We start from the raw sequence: 16,959 nt of genomic DNA, 5'->3' as shown, positions 1-16,959 counted from the left end.
GCGAGGATCATTAGGTTCACTAGTCTAATGACACAGGAGTACACGCTATTGACGGCTGTGCCAATAGAGGTCATTACTTACATAGATCAAGATAAGGAGGCTCTGATGCTGTGCGGTTGGTGTGCACGTGTGTCCTGTATCTGTCTATGGGTGTGTGTATTTGTCTTTTTTGTGTACTGTATGTGTGGGTGCATCTTTTATTGATGTGCCCTGATGTTTGTGCAGAGAAGGAAGCATCAAGGCCACTGTTAAATTAGTATGCTCCTGTAATCACTTTGTATGACCATTGGACTGCTACAGCTTTTAATTGGGGAGCTTAAAGATTTATTTTATTTCATGCATGCTCAGCAGTGACACAGTAAGAAAAAAAGGTTTTGCAACAGGAGAGGGATAATGCATAACACCAAAAAACATAGTGTCACTCAATCAGAACTAAAGTAGTGCCGCATCAAGCAGGGATCACTGAATCAGTTGAACCCCTTTTGTAGAGCGTCTACAAAGTACATCCACATTCAGATACTGCTATGGCGACACAACAAAGACCCATCTCACTAGACGATACGGCTGAAACCAGTGTCTTTGAAAGGCCAAGATAAGACCTTAATAGAGATTAGAGTTGGCCAAATTTAATGTAAAGACACAGGATCTGCTCATGCTAGGCAAGAGAATAACCCAACTTTTAATCTCTCCCAACTCCTGTGATCCGGAAATCCCTGTGCATTGTCAAGAGAAGTTGAGCCCTCTGTGCCATGGAAATGAAAGGAAAATAAATTTGGGGGATCACCTTTAACCCTGACCAACCGCTCGCAGCCCCCACTCTCTTAAGGTCAGGCTTGTAACAACATCTCCAAAAACAAAAATATATACAAATAAAATATTTATTTTTTTTTTTTATAAATTTTTGCCCCCCCCCCCCTACACATCAACCACTTCGGCTCAAGTCATCCCATCTTAATTGAGAATAAATTCATCCAAACTGACATTCACAGTGAACTTCGAGATTAAAGATTGATGATAAACTAATGCTTCTATCAGATTAATCCAGTGATAGGAGATTAAATTTGAATGCCTCCTGGTTTTGGTTTTGATGGCATAATTACTTTTTTCCCCTAGTGGAGAGCATCAAAGAGACACCATCCACTTTTTGCCACTTAAAAAAAGAATGTCAATAATAAGCACAGAGCCGATGCCCAGATAAAGCTCGGACTGTGTTTTAATTCTTTTTTGGAACTTGCTTTAATAAAACTTAGTGCTTTTATATGGAGGTGAACTCATAGAAAAAGTGATTATCACAAAGATGTTCATGGCAAAAAACAACAATAGACTTTGTATATATATATATATATATATATATATATATACTGTACATATTGTAAACATTCAATTCTTGAATGTTTACAATATGTACTTGTATCAATTACAAGTAGTGTCTGTATGCCTACTGCTGCAAACAATTGGACAGTGAGAACATAAAGGCCTCTATCCAAGAAGCTGCCGTGTTTAAGCACCATACCCATAATTCAGCTGCTGTATATATTCTCGGTTAGTCAAAATAATAAGCCACCTAATACATTATGGTCACACAGCCCTTGCTACACCAAGTTACAAAAAATGCCAATTACAATGTTTATGTGTAGTTATTGTAGAGTAACGAGTCCTGTAATTATGCATGCAGTAAATGCAACAAAACAAGTCATACTGATGCATATTGATTGATTGATTGATTGATTGATTTCTGGATCAAGACGATAAAACAGTAATCCAAAGGATAACATGCTAAAGTAAAATACTTATTTCCAGCAAGGTCCTTGGTGTTACACACATGAAACAATATACAAGAAGCAAACAAACCGGACAAAAACAAAACAAAAAAACATCACGTTAAAAACAAACTAAATAAAAAAATATAAAATGCTGTAAAAACTCTCCAATTTGTCAATAAATATTCACCTTGTTCCAACCTTGTATAAATTAAGTAAAAAACAACAGAACAAACGCACAGAAGGAGAGGGAGAGGGGATAAGAACCACCAGGAAGGCACTAATTCAATTTTTACAAGACACAGGGTTGATGAGTAGAATTCAAGATAATTGTAACATAGAGGCATACACTCAAGGGGGTAAGCTTCGCGTCAGAACTCTAACCACCTATGGGTCCATTTTGATGCTACCAAACGATCACCCGACGTTAGTATTCCACTGACTTCCATTCATTTTGACGTCACTTTGACAGCGAATAACTTTACATCTGAAGCGTTTATAGACTTTTTTTGTTCATTGTTTATTTCTAAAGAAACACAACAGTGTATAGAAGGCTCCATTACCTTGTGTCTCACATTACGGCTCCGTAGCAGATGTTTTTATAAAAATAGGCTAACGATTGTGTCATAACCACGCGACTTACTGTCGCATAGTAGAGGAATTGCCGTATAGTACAGGAGAAGCTCGCAGGCAGTTTCGACTTACATTAGCTGTTTAAGTTTAATTACTAATGATAACTAGCATTTTAGTTAGCAATAATTAGCCTGTGCCTGTGTTATCTCCTTACATATACCTCCGTCCAGAGAAACAGGATCTGTTGGTCCAGTTTATATACTGTCTATGGATACACTGTGTTAGGGACTGTTCGTTTATTTAAGAGGCCATCGGAGGAGTTTGGGGATTTTTAGTCAAAATAGACTTGACCCTCCCGTCACCAGTATTAATTTTTCTATGACCCTCCAAAATGATTTGAAAAAAAGTCATGACCCTCCCCAGCCATTTATGGAGGCCCTATGTGCTAGTTTGCACTTGGCAGAGAGGTGCAGATGCCCTTTGATTTTTTAAAGCTATGACATACATGAGTTAACCTCTGCTTTCTCATCTTACACATCACACTCCTCTGTTATGGTGTGATGGCCCTTTCAGTAGATTTACTCACAAACATTGTTGTGGAAACACAATAAGCATGGAAACTAAATGCACACTTCATGCATTACTGCATTACTTCAAATACTACGTTACTCCTCTAGTAAACTAGTATTCACATGAAATAAAACAATAAAACATTGAGACCATTCAGCAAAGGACACTGGGAAATAAATTCAACACTGTTTGCTATGGACTCGTCACTAGGCTTCCTCAGTCATTGTATGTTTTAGCACATAGGTAAAGCTGCCGAAGTTGAACATGTTATTTAAAACATATATGTTTATTTTTAAAGCAGATTTTAAATTACATTGTAACAATTTAACAATTTGCCCTTATGAAATCCAATCACGGCACGGCTGTATTGGAATGCAATAGACAGACAGTGGCGGAATGCCCCGACACTTAAATTCAACTAAAATGTAACAGTGAACACTCAGTGTTCAACCTACGGTCTGTTGAGATGCCTCTCCAAACGCAGAAACCAAGCGCAATCACACCATAAAATGTTAAGAAAAAAGATCTGTATTTTGCAGTAATCCAATGACATGAAAAAAAAAGTAATCCACAGCGATCAGTAGATCCACAAATAGAGTCACGGTGTATCCAGCAAGGCCTATACGAGCGTCACTTTCACCAGCCAGCTCCAAACAGGTGAACGAGGCCTCTCCACTTCTATTTTTGCTGAACACCTAATCTGCTCGGGAGCAGGTTATGTTGGAGATTAGAGATCAACCGGTGTAAAAGCACCGCCTGACCAATCAATACTCGATTGATAACGGCGTCACCGTTCTTAGAAGATCTGGTGGAGCTCGGTGCGTGGAGCGGTGCTCTCATGAAAGTTAAAACATTTAGAGAGCGACAACCCCGTTTACATTCCCTGATGAAAAAAAAAAAAATAAAATAGATCACATCACTCCAGTTCTGAAGTCCTTACACTGGCTTCCTGTGCATCAAAGAATAGATTTCAAAATACTCATGTTAGTTTATAAGTCACTAAATGGTTTAGGACCAATTTACCTTTCGAATCTGCTACTACACTATGAGCCGTTGAGATCCTTGAGATCATCCGGGACGGGTCTGCTTGCCATACCCAGAGTCGGAACAAAAAAGGGGGAAGCTGCGTTCAGCTTCTATGGTCCCTACATCTGGAACAAACTACCGCTAAACTGTAGGTCGGCACCTAATCTCAGCTCTGTTAAATCAAGGCTGAATACCTTTCTTTTTAACACTGCCTTTTTTAATTCATTTTTGTATTTAAATTTTATTTTTTATTCATTCATTTTTTATAACTGTTTCCTCATCTGTTCCCAATTTTTATGATATTTTTAACTGTCTATATGTCTTGTGTAAAGCACTTTGAATCGCATTGCTGCTGAATTGTGCTATACAAATAAAATTGCCTTGCCTTGCCTTGCCTTGCCTTGCCTTGCCTTGCCTTGCCTTGCCTTGATGGGTATTTTTGTTTGAAAGATATAGATTTTCAGCGGAGGGAATTACCTATAGGCTATTTGTCGGTTTCTTCAGCCGTGTGTTGCCAATACGCACATCGGTTTGAATTATGTTTTTATGTTTTTTATTTGCTCTCACGATCACTTACCACTGCCAGGGTTGCAACTGAAATAATAGGCTACAGCAACGACAGTTTATGGAAAGCACAAGTGTAATTATGGTCAGATCTTGTGCCTGACTGATGAGGAAGTGATATTGATAAGTGTTGTGATTTACGCATTTACACCGTCGACTACATTTTTGCCAGCTTTCCTTCTTGTTTTAGGAAGCAGCGACTGTATTGCGTTTTGCCTGTTAAACTGTGTCTGTGTTCTTCATATTTATGTTGAATTGTAGTTTGCTCTTCTTAAAATATGCGGCTCTGGTATATGTTTGCGATTGGTCATGCTGTGCAAACACCGCCTCTTTTATGTGAACATGCGCGTCGCTGGATTGGGAAACCCTGGGTTGATTGAAGTAGTTGTTAACCACCGTCGTGACACAGCTTATGCGGGACCGCAGTTGTTAGGTTTGGTGTTGATCTTGCTTCGTAGTACAGGACACTGCTTTCACACACCACACTAGCAGAGGGAAGAATATGTAGCTACATTAGGAAAGCTGCAGATGAATTAAATGTCAATAGGAGTCATTAGAAGCATAAGTTTAAGCCTCTGAATCAGAGCTACCTGGAAAGTGTTTTCTTTATTACTGCAGAATATTTTGTGTAACACAATGAAACCTTAGTCAAATCCGATGACATGCACCACGGCTGCTAAACGGATTGCTCTCCTCATGCCTCGCCCACCAGCACTTACCGCTGGCATCGCTCGCAACAAGCCACTGACTCAAGATCTCTTCAGTTTCGAACTTTCCACAGAGACTTCAATAACGGCAATGTATTATGTGGCGGTAAAGAAACCTTTTTTAATGTTTGTCTTTCCCCCTCATTTTTTTAACCTCCTCTCTCGTAGTGTCCTTCTTCTGTTGTCACACGTGTTCTGATCGGCCACCCGCCCATGACCCCCCGCCTCTTTGCTCTCCCCCTCTGTCTCCAGCTCGAGTACTCCTTCTGAGTCTTTTTCTCTGGCTGTGTGATTAGTCAGTTTGAGGGCAGGTCTGAAGCTCTCCTATATCATCCGTCTCCCCCACATGTTCATGTCTGCAACACAAAAACTTTGGAATTAAAGAGCTGGAGCAGTAAGTGATTGGAGTTAAAGAACTGGAGCAGTGAGTGGTTGGCGGTGTATGTGTGTTTGCGCCAGTGTATGTATGCCTGAGTGCCCACTAATTGGGACCACTGGATACAGATGTGGATTCATAGCCTATACTCAACATTCATATACATGGGTGCATGCTGTATATAGTATATAGTCTGGCACTTATATGTTAAAGAGTGATATATTTTAATAATAAAATGATTCAATGGTTGCTTCTAAAAGATACAAAAAGTCAGACATTACCTTTTGAGGTACTATTTTATCAATAGGATACAGAGATATGGAGTGAGAAGAAAAACACTTATGTAAGTCTTTTTGCTGTTTGTCACTTCTTCAAGGGAATTATTATGGGTTAGGGTTTGAATCAAGAGTTTAGATTATATAATTATTTTTAGAAGTTGTAGGTGAAAATGTTATCTGTAGGCATTTAGTAATCATTAAGGAATAGTTTTGGGAAATAGACTCCTTTCCACTTACTTTCTTGCTTGAGTTAAATGAGAAGATCAACATTACTCTTATATCTCTGTCCGTAACTATAAAGCTAGGACGGGAAGGCTAAGCCCTATTTTAGCTTAGAACAAACACTGAAAGCAGTGGACAAACAAAAGCAGTGTAAAAACAAGTTGCACTTTTACATGGGGTTAAATGTCTGTCTTGTCACCATGAGGTTGCCGTGCAACCAGCGAAAACTCCAGATAATCACAGCTCCTGGCCAAGAATTAGTCCGGCACATAACCTTCCTTGGAAACCACAGCTTTTTGGACAGAGCCAGGCTAGCTGTGTCCCCCCATTCCCAGTCTTTATGCTAAGCTACTAACTGTCTCCAGCTTCATGTTTGACGAACATACATTGTTGTACCGAATATCTCAACTCTCTGCAAAAAAAACATTTCTTTCAGGGTTATGGGATGACGCCAATAACTAAATGTTCCCCTTAAGCCATTATGACAAATGCAGGTTGCAGTTCAGTGCCTAAATCACATAATCAAGCAAGATCAGAAAAGTCAAATCACAAATGGCGCTTTAGGGCAGGTGCTTTGTCCCATTGGCAGAGCTATAATAAACTGTACCTGAATGCAATAATGTAAAGTGGATTTAAAGCCAGAATCCTCTGAGATCTCTGAACAATAACTATATATACATTTTCACAGACTCATGTGGGATTGAGATTTGATAGACTTATTTAAAATTGTATAGTCAGAAGGCTGTGTTGGTCCTTGAAAATGTGTTCTTAGAAGAAGAAAACATTCCCCTAAATAGCAGTGTTGTATAAAGTACTAGAAAGCAATACTTGAGTAAAAGTGCAAGTATCGTACTAGAAAAAGACTTCGGTAGAAGTGAAAGTTACCTTTTAGAATATTACTTAAGTAAAAGTCTTAAAGTATCTGATATATACTGTACTTAAGTATCAAAAGTAATTTTCTGATATTTAATGTACTTAAGTATCAAAAGTAAAAGTTGTTTTTTTTAAAAGCAAGCGGTTAGAACTTTTATTGTGGCTTTCTTATAGTAAAGTATAAAGCATATTCAGGGACTTTTCAGACACAATTCTCTTAAGTTCAAAGAACAAACAGCATATGTTTAGAGCTGACATCAATGTACAGAAACATTTCTTGCATCACGGGTGTAAGACGTTATCTTCACCACTACCCTGTTCACCGAGTTCACCACTATTGTCGGGGTGGTGCAGGGCTCAACATAAAAAAAAATCCCCACTGGCCCCAGGGGCCAGTAGATCAGAGTTTTGCTGTCCCCTTCTACATTTTTACTGGCCCTGAAAGAAATATCATAGGTGTGATTGGAAAAGGACAAAAAAGCAGGAAAAAAGCTAGCCACTGCCACTGGATGTTGTGCCATTAGCAGCAAAGCTAGACCAGGGGTCATCAACTACATTCAAATAAAGAAAATAAAATTATACCTAATACGCATCATCTTGTCATCTTGATATTTTCACTTTCTTACTAAATTAATGCTATATTTTTTACATTAGTAAGCAAACCCCTAAAAACATGGAAAATCCATAGCCTAGTGATAACTAGATAGGCTACTTAACTAGAAAATGATCTCAGATTAGTCCTGTATGCCTAATTTGAAATAAGACGATTCTGTTGCTAAATAATACAACTGGCAACATCGTCAACAATGAAGAACGCGTCATTCACGTGCATATTAAGTAGCCACGTGTATTTGTTTTGGTCTTAAAATAGCCTACATCCATAGGTTTACCGCTCCAGCGAGAGGATGGCTCGTTTAGAAATCAGCTACGTTTACAATAGTTTGTCCAAAGTTCAAGATTGGTTGCAAATTAAGACAAACAGTTAGACTACAAACTGACATCTTTTACATTTATTAGCTTGGTTTGTAAATTTTTTTTTGTGGGGGGGGGGGTTTGCTGGCCGCGGGGGGGAGGGCAGCACACACCCACCCGGGTTTCTTAATGCGTGTTTCTGCCTGTAGAACAGGTACGTGGGTTATTGATAAGTATTGACTCTTTAATCATAAAGGTTTTATTGTAGGCTACCTACTTACAGTAACGAGTGTAGCGTTAGTTCATCTGCGCCATCGGCGGTAAATAATCCTCGGTAACGTTTCCAGTCAGTAGGCTACATGTGCTGCGTGAAGTAAGGCACACACCAGTGACTGTGGCTGCAACCAGCCCGACATACGTTTTTACTGGCCCCGGGCCATCGGGCCATTGCTTATGTCGAGCCTGGTGGTCTACGATAACGGGAGGTCCTCCAGTAGGTGCTCCAGTAGGTGCTCATGCTTCCATGGCGGTTTGCAACAAACAAGCGCTGAAATAGAGCGCGCGGTGTGCGGAGCGTGCGTAATGCAATCTAGGAGCAGTGATTCGCCAAACGTCCCTTATTGCAGTCGAACACACATTTCTTCTAATTTTATTTTTTAGTAACGAGTAACGAAGATGCTTAGTGGAAATATAACGGAGTAAAAGTATACATTTTATCTAGGAAATGTAGTGGAGTAAAAGTGAAAGTTGACATAAATTTAAATAGCGAAGTAAAGTACAGATACGTGAAATTTCTACTTAAGTACAGTAACGAAGTATTTGTACTCCGTTACATTACAACACTGCTAAATAGGTAGGAGGGCCTGCAGCACCCGTTCCTCTTCTTTATTCCTCAAAATAGTGAGATGGGAAAATGGCAGAAGCTTAATAGAGACCTTTATAGCTAATGAGAGAGGGAGCCATTCTACAAGCCATCTGGTTAGTGTAGACAAAAGGCTTTCTATTGAGGAATATCAAAATCACAGCCTATGCCTCTAAACCATATTTCATCCATTCATTTAGTGGGAAAGATGTAGAAATGTCAGGTTATGCAAAACATAGTCAACACACATAGGATAAAAAGGAGTAGCTGAACTGTTTGCATGTATGAGTCAGTGTGTGTTGAGGGGAGGGAGGTCTGGAGTTCAAGTTTTCATCTTCCTTCCTTTTCCCTCCTTCTGCACTTTCTCTCTGGTGCCTGGAGGATAGAGATATGTGCTCTTGTTCCTTTGTGCTCTCTTGCTTTTCTTTTCAGGCTCTTTCTCTTTCATCTTCTTCTGGACCCTTTTTACCTCCTCCCTCTTCCTACACTCTCTCTTCCTCACAACTCAGAGAGAACACACAGACACACACACACACACACACACACACACACACACACACACACACACACACACACACACACACACACACACACACACACACACACACACATTTATGATTTAAATATCCATCCAGCATTATGTCTTTGTTTGAGGAAGCCTACCTGGCCAGCATACTAAAGTGTGTAAGCCACTTTTGAGGCCTGATACCAGCACCAGGAAGGGACTGGTTGCTACTTATCCCTTATTAAGGAAATATGGACTTTCTTCACAAATGCTGGAGCACGTATATGGCTAAGTGACCTTACAGAACACTCCATATGCCCTCCGTTATGTTTGTAATAGATTTTCATTTGAGCGTTGCTCACACCCTACACATTTATATTATTTTATATTTATATATCAGCTGTTTGAAAAATATCACCTGCACCTACATTTAATATTACATACCCACCTACAAGAGCAGATTGATTCACTCATTACCTATTATAATAATGATGAAGAAGCATTTGCAATATGCAATACATTCTCTACACAGTATATTGTGTCAGATATCCAGCAAGTCCCCTATCTATTTTGCAAGTGCACTGTTGTTGCATCCGGGGCTTAGCGCCGACTAGGACAGTTGCGATTGGTTTAAAGAAATAGAAACAAGCCAGTGTTTTTTCCTGTATCCCATAATAGATAAGCAGTGTAGCCAGACCATACTCCAGCACTGCCACAGCGGTGTGGAGATAGGTCTGGCAATGCGAGATTCATTACAGTCTACTTATTATTTTGATTGCAGCACAGGTCTACTGATACTGGGATGGGGTGAATGCCATGTTATTTTAATTGAGCATGTCCTCTGAGATCAGCAGTTTTACGCACGCATGAACAGTCAGAAACAGGGCCTCTGATTCGTTAACATGCTCGAACAATGCATCATGTGACACATCTTGCCCTTTTTAGGCTTCAGCTACGACAACAACAGCTCCTTTCAATACAGATAAATGGATAAATAACCACAGAAGACAATCATTGTTGGATTTATTAGTTTTATAAAGTCTCTAAAAAGACACTGCTGGATTAAAATGCTTCTGAACAGATAATGGTAACAAAACCGATGCAATTAAAAGTAACTATCTAGACCACAGTGTTCTGGATATATTCTAAATATTGTAATTAATGAAGAACTACAGGTAGTGGTTATACTAACTATAGTTACCAGCTTCCCACCAGTAACCAGCAGAATCCACCATGTTGCAACTATTTGTTAGCTTGTGGTTTTAATCACAGCTGGTCACGTTTTTTTTCCATGTATTAAAGGTGATCCCTTGTTAGACCTTGATCACAGCAGTGATGGAATGACTTAAGCTGCTCAAAACAGCAGCTGTGGTTTGTCTTTGTCTCACACTACAAATGCAGTGTTAAAAGAGGCTTCACAAGTCTGTTCTTTGCAGACAGCTCAACAGATGGCCTTATAATGTTGTGTGTATGTGTTGGAGAGAGAGCGAGTGAGACCGAGATAGTCCCTCTCACCCATGTATCAATGTGTCTGCCGATCTCTGTGTCAGAAAGACTCACACTCTCACACGGACTCTTACATTCAGCGGTGTAATACAATCAGCAGGAGCAGCAAACACAAGCGGAGAACATCTGCGGAGCCACAGAAAGCCAAATTATCTCCGTTGGGAGACAGTGACCATGGACAAACCGGCATATGGATGGGCCAGAGCTTTCCAACAAGGCCAAATAATGATTGATGCTAGCAGTCCCTCACTCCACAACAGTCTGTGCATACCCAATTCACCAGAGAGGCTCTGTTGCAGGCAAATGAGCAAATAAACCATAATTATATTGTCATTGATGATCACATAATCCTGCTAAGGTAATTTGGACCAGGATGCACATAGTTAGCGAGTTTCTATTTTGCTGTATCTGCCATTGGAAAGGAAATGAACAATAATGATGATATGCCATGCCCGTCCAGAGACAGAGCAGAGAAATGCAATGCATCCTTTGGAGTGCTGTGTGAGAGGATGACGAAAAGTTCTGTTACAGCAGCTGCCATCTTAAACTTACAAGACCCAGAATAAATCCTTTTTAGCATGGAATTCTGCTCAAATAACCTTACAATGTTGTCTGGTATAATCCCACATTGTTTCCCAAAGAAAACTTTGTCTACGGTTTACCTGCAATAAGCCTATATTGCATAACATTATATAATAACTGAGTTTCTGCAAATAAGAAAACAAATAAAAATCACCATTTAGATATTTAATCACTTATTCATATTGATGATTGATGATTTGCAAAGCCATTTGTATCTAAATTACAGGGAAATCTATGCTTCTAATTTTAAAATGTTTATTTTTTTCATAGTTTTTGCAACATTTTAACAAAATGCAGTTTCGTTAAGATTCCTGCAGTACCTGGATACTGACTACTACTACCTCAAAATGTTTTATTTGTACAAACTGGGCTCCATTTGTGTGCTCTGCCAACCAAGCAGTGACCTTGCAGCAGTGTTGTTGGCAAGCAGATGTTTTCTCACCTCTCATCTGTTCTGTATTTATCTATGACATATACGGTGCTAAAATGGGTTAAGGCCACAACTAATGGGTATGCAAACGGGTAACACAATGCCATTTTAATATCAACACTCAAGTCTGCACCCCTTCCACAGCATCATAGTGCAGACACTGGCTTTACAATGATATACGTATGCAAAATAGATCTCTCCAAACCCATTTTATTCATGCTATGCTTGCCTGATTCATCATATAGATTCCTCTTGAAACACTGGATAGTATGTTTAGATGCACGCAAAATGTGATTTTAATGTGATTAGACAATATTACGATATTAAGATGGAGTGTGTAATAGTTTCAATTTAGAGTGACTATTACCGCACCAGTTTTCCATTACTACATACAGGCTGTTCGGTTGATTAAATCCCTGAAACCACATGAAGACAGCAGATCTGTTCCATCTGCAACCTCTAATTTGAGGAATGTGGTGAGTATTTTCAAGCGTTGCACAATTTCACAAGAGTCATCTAATGTGGCTACCTGGATTAAATGTTTTTGCAACTATCAGCATGCTCTTTAAAAATAGGTAAACAAAAAGCCTTACCTGATATGTTGCACAGGAGATGGACAGAAGTGACAGAGACAATTATGTGTAAACAGCGGACATTATTGATGACATAGCCGTGATAAGCCAATGTATTGGTGTGGCACCATGATTTACAAAAGCAAAACATCTTTCTGTAGCTGGGAGGCATTTCTTTTATTGAGGAGCACTGTTATGTGGAAAGTTGAAACTGTGATCAGCTGAACCAGGACTTGATTTTTTTTATAAGGTAAAACCCTATAAAATTAGATACTTAACTCTTAAACATACATCCAACATGACTACTAGTTAAAGAGTTAATAATGATAATACAGAGACATACTTCCATTACAAAACAAGCTTCTATGCGGACTTTGTGCCTTTCAGTGTGTACATTTGGATACACATAGAAGCCTGACCAGTGAGATGATTGGTTACCTCCAGATTGTGCCAGATTGGCTGTCTACATAAGGAGCCAAGCTGACCTGTTGAGGATGGTGTGACAGAATAATACACCTACTCAATACCTTAAAATACCTACTGGTACAGTGTCCCTCCAACTTTTACAACCGTGTCACCAGTGTGCCAGAACCTTCAGTCACAACCAGGTGAGCCAACACTGGGAAGTTGTGTCACCACCTGTGCACTCACCTTGATTCCCGAAATAGGGCACCATGTACCTTAGGGTAACAAACTCAACTTAAAAGAAATCTATACACACACTTAATAATAAAAATAAAGAAATAGGGTAAAAACTTTATTTATTTATAACTTTATTTTTTAACAGTGGAGTCTTCTCTCCATACTGCCTATCTGTAATAGTTTGCCAGTGAAAGAAAAGTATATGTTATTTCTCACAGTGTCCATTTCCAGCTGCAGTGAAAAGACAGATGTCTGTATTTTCGCTGTATGTCTGTAGAACAACTGTGGCCATTGACCTTGCATCTGCGTTGACACTGTGGCTTTGTTAAGAAAAACAATCAGGCTGTGCTTTACATGCACTCTGCATACTGCTGCTTTGTGTGACTGCATCTGTACACTTTACACTGCAGACTCTGAGCACGTGTTGGGTGGCTAAGTTACTCAACCGCACAAGTATCCACACACACTTCCATTGTCAGATATATTTCCACTGGTGACAGCACTGCTAAAGGGGAAATAATTGTGTTGGTATCTATGGAGGGCTTTTTGTAATGTGTCTGTGTTAGTGTGTGACCTCTTTACCATCATACCCAAAGACTTCTTTGTCAACCGCAGAATGAGAATTTCCCCAAAGACATGTTTGTTTTAACGGCTTGTACACCTCCACACTGTCAGTATGTATGTATGCCTGTGTGATGCAATTAGACTTTCTGAGTGGGTGTGTAATGAACCTCTCCTGCAGGAGCTGTGATGTTAAAAGAACACCTACCTTTGTTATCCTGTAAATATTGATACAGTTAGTATAAAAAGTGTCAATATATTAATTAGCACTCTGTGTTGTAATTTGTGGTACCGCACATGTCTGTGCAGAAGTGTTAAAAGTCCTCATTTATTGCAAATTTTGACATTTCATCACAATTTATCAGAAACTCTGTCTGCAACATGACTGGCTGAACCTTACTGTTTAGAGACTGCTTCATAGACTCATACCTGCCTGGAATGCACTAGGATTAGGCAATCGTTAGGGTTAGGGTTAGGTGCCTTGAAGTCAACGGTCGCAGCGCTGCCTTTAAGTCGATTAGGCAATGGTTATGGTTATGGTTAGGGTTAAGGTTAGGGTTAGGTGCCTTGAAGTCAAGGGTCGCAGCGCTGCCTGGAAGGAGACGTTGAGGGCTTAAAACACCATTGAGCAATCTGCGGCCTCAATGCAGCAGCTAAGAATTAAATTAGCAACACATTCTCATACCTAAACAACAGAATAGGTCCAATGTCAAGACTCTCAGTAATGACATATATGACCATTATGCAAGCAGCTCATAACGACCCAAATTACGTTTGTGTGGCTGTAGTTATTATCACGAGAGAAAACAAGGCTGATTTAAATGTGACTGTAACATGTGACCGTGGTGGAAAGTTTAATCATGTGATCATTCTATTTAACGTAATGGACAACGTAACACATTTAAACATGTAATTAACGTTGTGAAATTGAACTTGTTAAGTTTAGGCAACAAAAGTCCTTAGTTATGATTAGTGAAACATCAAGGATTGGATTAAAATAAATCATATGAAAATACTAAAATGAGGATGTCACGTGACGTCACAGACCTCATTACGTCACGCACTAAGGTCCGTAAAACTCAGTCAATTTCAAAAAGTGACAATTGACTTTTGGTATCACACAGGACACAAACCCTGGTCTACTGAATGAAAGTAGAAGAAGAAGACAACGTACTTCAATGATCCCCAAGGGAATATTACATTTTTCACTCCCTTCACATATACAAACACATGCACAAACAGGACCTTATACATGCACTAATGGAGAGATGTCAGATTCTTTACATTATGTACATCGAACTCTAGTGCACTTGGAAGCGAACCGAGACCCCCGTTTTCAAGCGGACCAGTGTTTGGCTGTTAGGTCTGCACCAGAGTTTGAATTAGCTTTCACACCACCCCAAAACTGGACTATCTGACGAAACGCTCCAGGGTTTGGTTAAAACCTCTGTTGAGATAACGGAAAGCAGCGCAGTGTTGTTGTCGACAGAAACCATGGAGGTCTGTAAATTGTTAACAGCAGGATTTTTGGTGTGCCTTTCAACACAGTACAAAGACATTTCAATCACCACAGGATGACCGTTTGCATTGGAATGAGTCTTTTTTTTTTTTATATATCTTTTTATTAGATTTTTCATTCACATACATTTGACACATACAATGCATCCAGCTAGTCTTGTTGGAAGGTAGCAAAAACCCTATCCTACACAGAGTATGTTGAAAACAACAACCAACTTAACCTAAGCAAGAACGGCTTCTATAACTGAACCATATCCATTATCCCTTCCCACCCACTGCTAGGGGGGAGGGGGGTAAACCTCAGGAATAAAATAAACAAAATAAAATAAATAAGTAAATAAATAATAATCAACTAATAAAACAAACTAGAGGAGAGAAGGGGGGTGGGGGCATCTAGTCATTTTTAGAGTGACTTAGAGTGTATGGAGTCGAACAAAAAATTATGTTGTTGTTCTATCATGCAATACTAGATAGTATTTTAAGATATGGTATCACAGCCTGGTATGGTAACCTGACAGTAGGCCCAAACACCCACCCCCCCCCCGCCAGCTATGAAGATTATGGTGGTCAAAAACCATCTGTCCCCCCAGACAATTTATGAGCAGTCGGTTGTCAGACAGGCACAAAAAATAGTTTCTGACCCTACTCACATACTTCACCCAGAATTTCAGCTCTTACCCTCTGGTAGAAGATTCAGGATTCCTAGATGCAGGCTAAACCAATATAAACACTCATTTGTGCCTATGTCCATTAAGCTTCTTAACGCTAACATGTAGACTGGTTAGGTTGTATCCTATGTTGTCGTGCAACAAGTACTGTACCTTATGGGCTATGTGGAAATGTGTCATTTGTGCAATATGTGGGCTATTGGGGTGTCCTTTCTGTCATTTGTACAATGCATAGGCTATTGGGGTTGTGCAATATGTTAGTTGTGCAATGCGTAGGCTATTGGGGTTGTGCAATATGTTAGTTGTGCAATATATAGGCTATTGGGGTTGTGCAATATGTTAGTTGTGCAATACGTAGGCTACTGGGGTTGTGCAATATGTTAGTTGTGCAATACGTAGGCTATTGGGGCTGTGCAATATGTTAGCTGTGGAATACGTAGATTATTGGGGATTGTGCAATAGGTTAGTTGCGCAATACGTAGGCTAGTCGGTTGGGCGCTATGTCATTTGTCCAATATGGAATTTGTGCGATATGTAGGCTATTGGGGTGGGGCAATATGTCAGCTGTGCAATATTGTATTTCTGTAATATCGTACTGTGCAAGGGCTGTGTCCCACTTTTTACGGAGACTACAGCCGATGGTTTGTTTAATGGGAAGTGCCAATGAAAGGAGTAGTTAATATGCTTATTATATGTATATGGGAGCATGTTTGTATTGCAAGAGAGTATGTGTTGAGATGTATTTATTTTTTATTTTTTTATTTTTATTTTTTTGTATTGTGCGTTGTCTTTGTGATGCTGCAGAATGGACAGAGTCCAAAACAAATTTCCCTTTGGGGACAATAAAGTATATCTTATCTTATCTATTATCTTACTATTATCTATGTATTTTATGAAGGGCTGCCAGGTTTTGTTGAAAGCATTACCAGAACCCACAAGTGAGAATCTAACCTTCTCAAGATGGATATGAGTTAGGACCTCCCTAAGCCAGCTATTGTGTGAAGGGGGGAGAACATGTTTCCACTTAAACAAGATAAGGCGTCTGGCCAATAGAGTCGTCAAAGGCCAATACCTGACGCTTTGTCATAGGAAGATTGAGTATTATAAGCATAACATAACCAAACAGGGCTGTGCAGGGCTCAGGACTAAGATCCATACCAAGCACTATTGCAAGTAGTGATGGTCAAATGAAGCTTCGCGAACCAGTGTCTTTACTTTCTGAGCTCACTAGATGGTGCTCTCTGTTCAACAA

The 16,959-nt window shown here is 39.6% G+C and overlaps 1 protein-coding gene across 2 annotated transcripts in view; it reads left to right on the top strand.

Moving 5' to 3' along the window:
* The window catches only part of LOC120574226 (limbic system associated membrane protein), a 723,149-nt gene that overhangs the window by 446,640 nt on the left and 259,550 nt on the right, over nucleotides 1–16,959 (top strand). The window lies entirely within an intron of this gene.

Source organism: Perca fluviatilis, chromosome 2 (assembly GCF_010015445.1).
Source record: "Perca fluviatilis chromosome 2, GENO_Pfluv_1.0, whole genome shotgun sequence".
Classification (NCBI taxonomy): Eukaryota; Metazoa; Chordata; class Actinopteri; order Perciformes; family Percidae; genus Perca; species Perca fluviatilis.
Note: the sequence above shows the minus strand (reverse complement) of the source record. Positions and strands in the feature narration are given on the sequence as shown.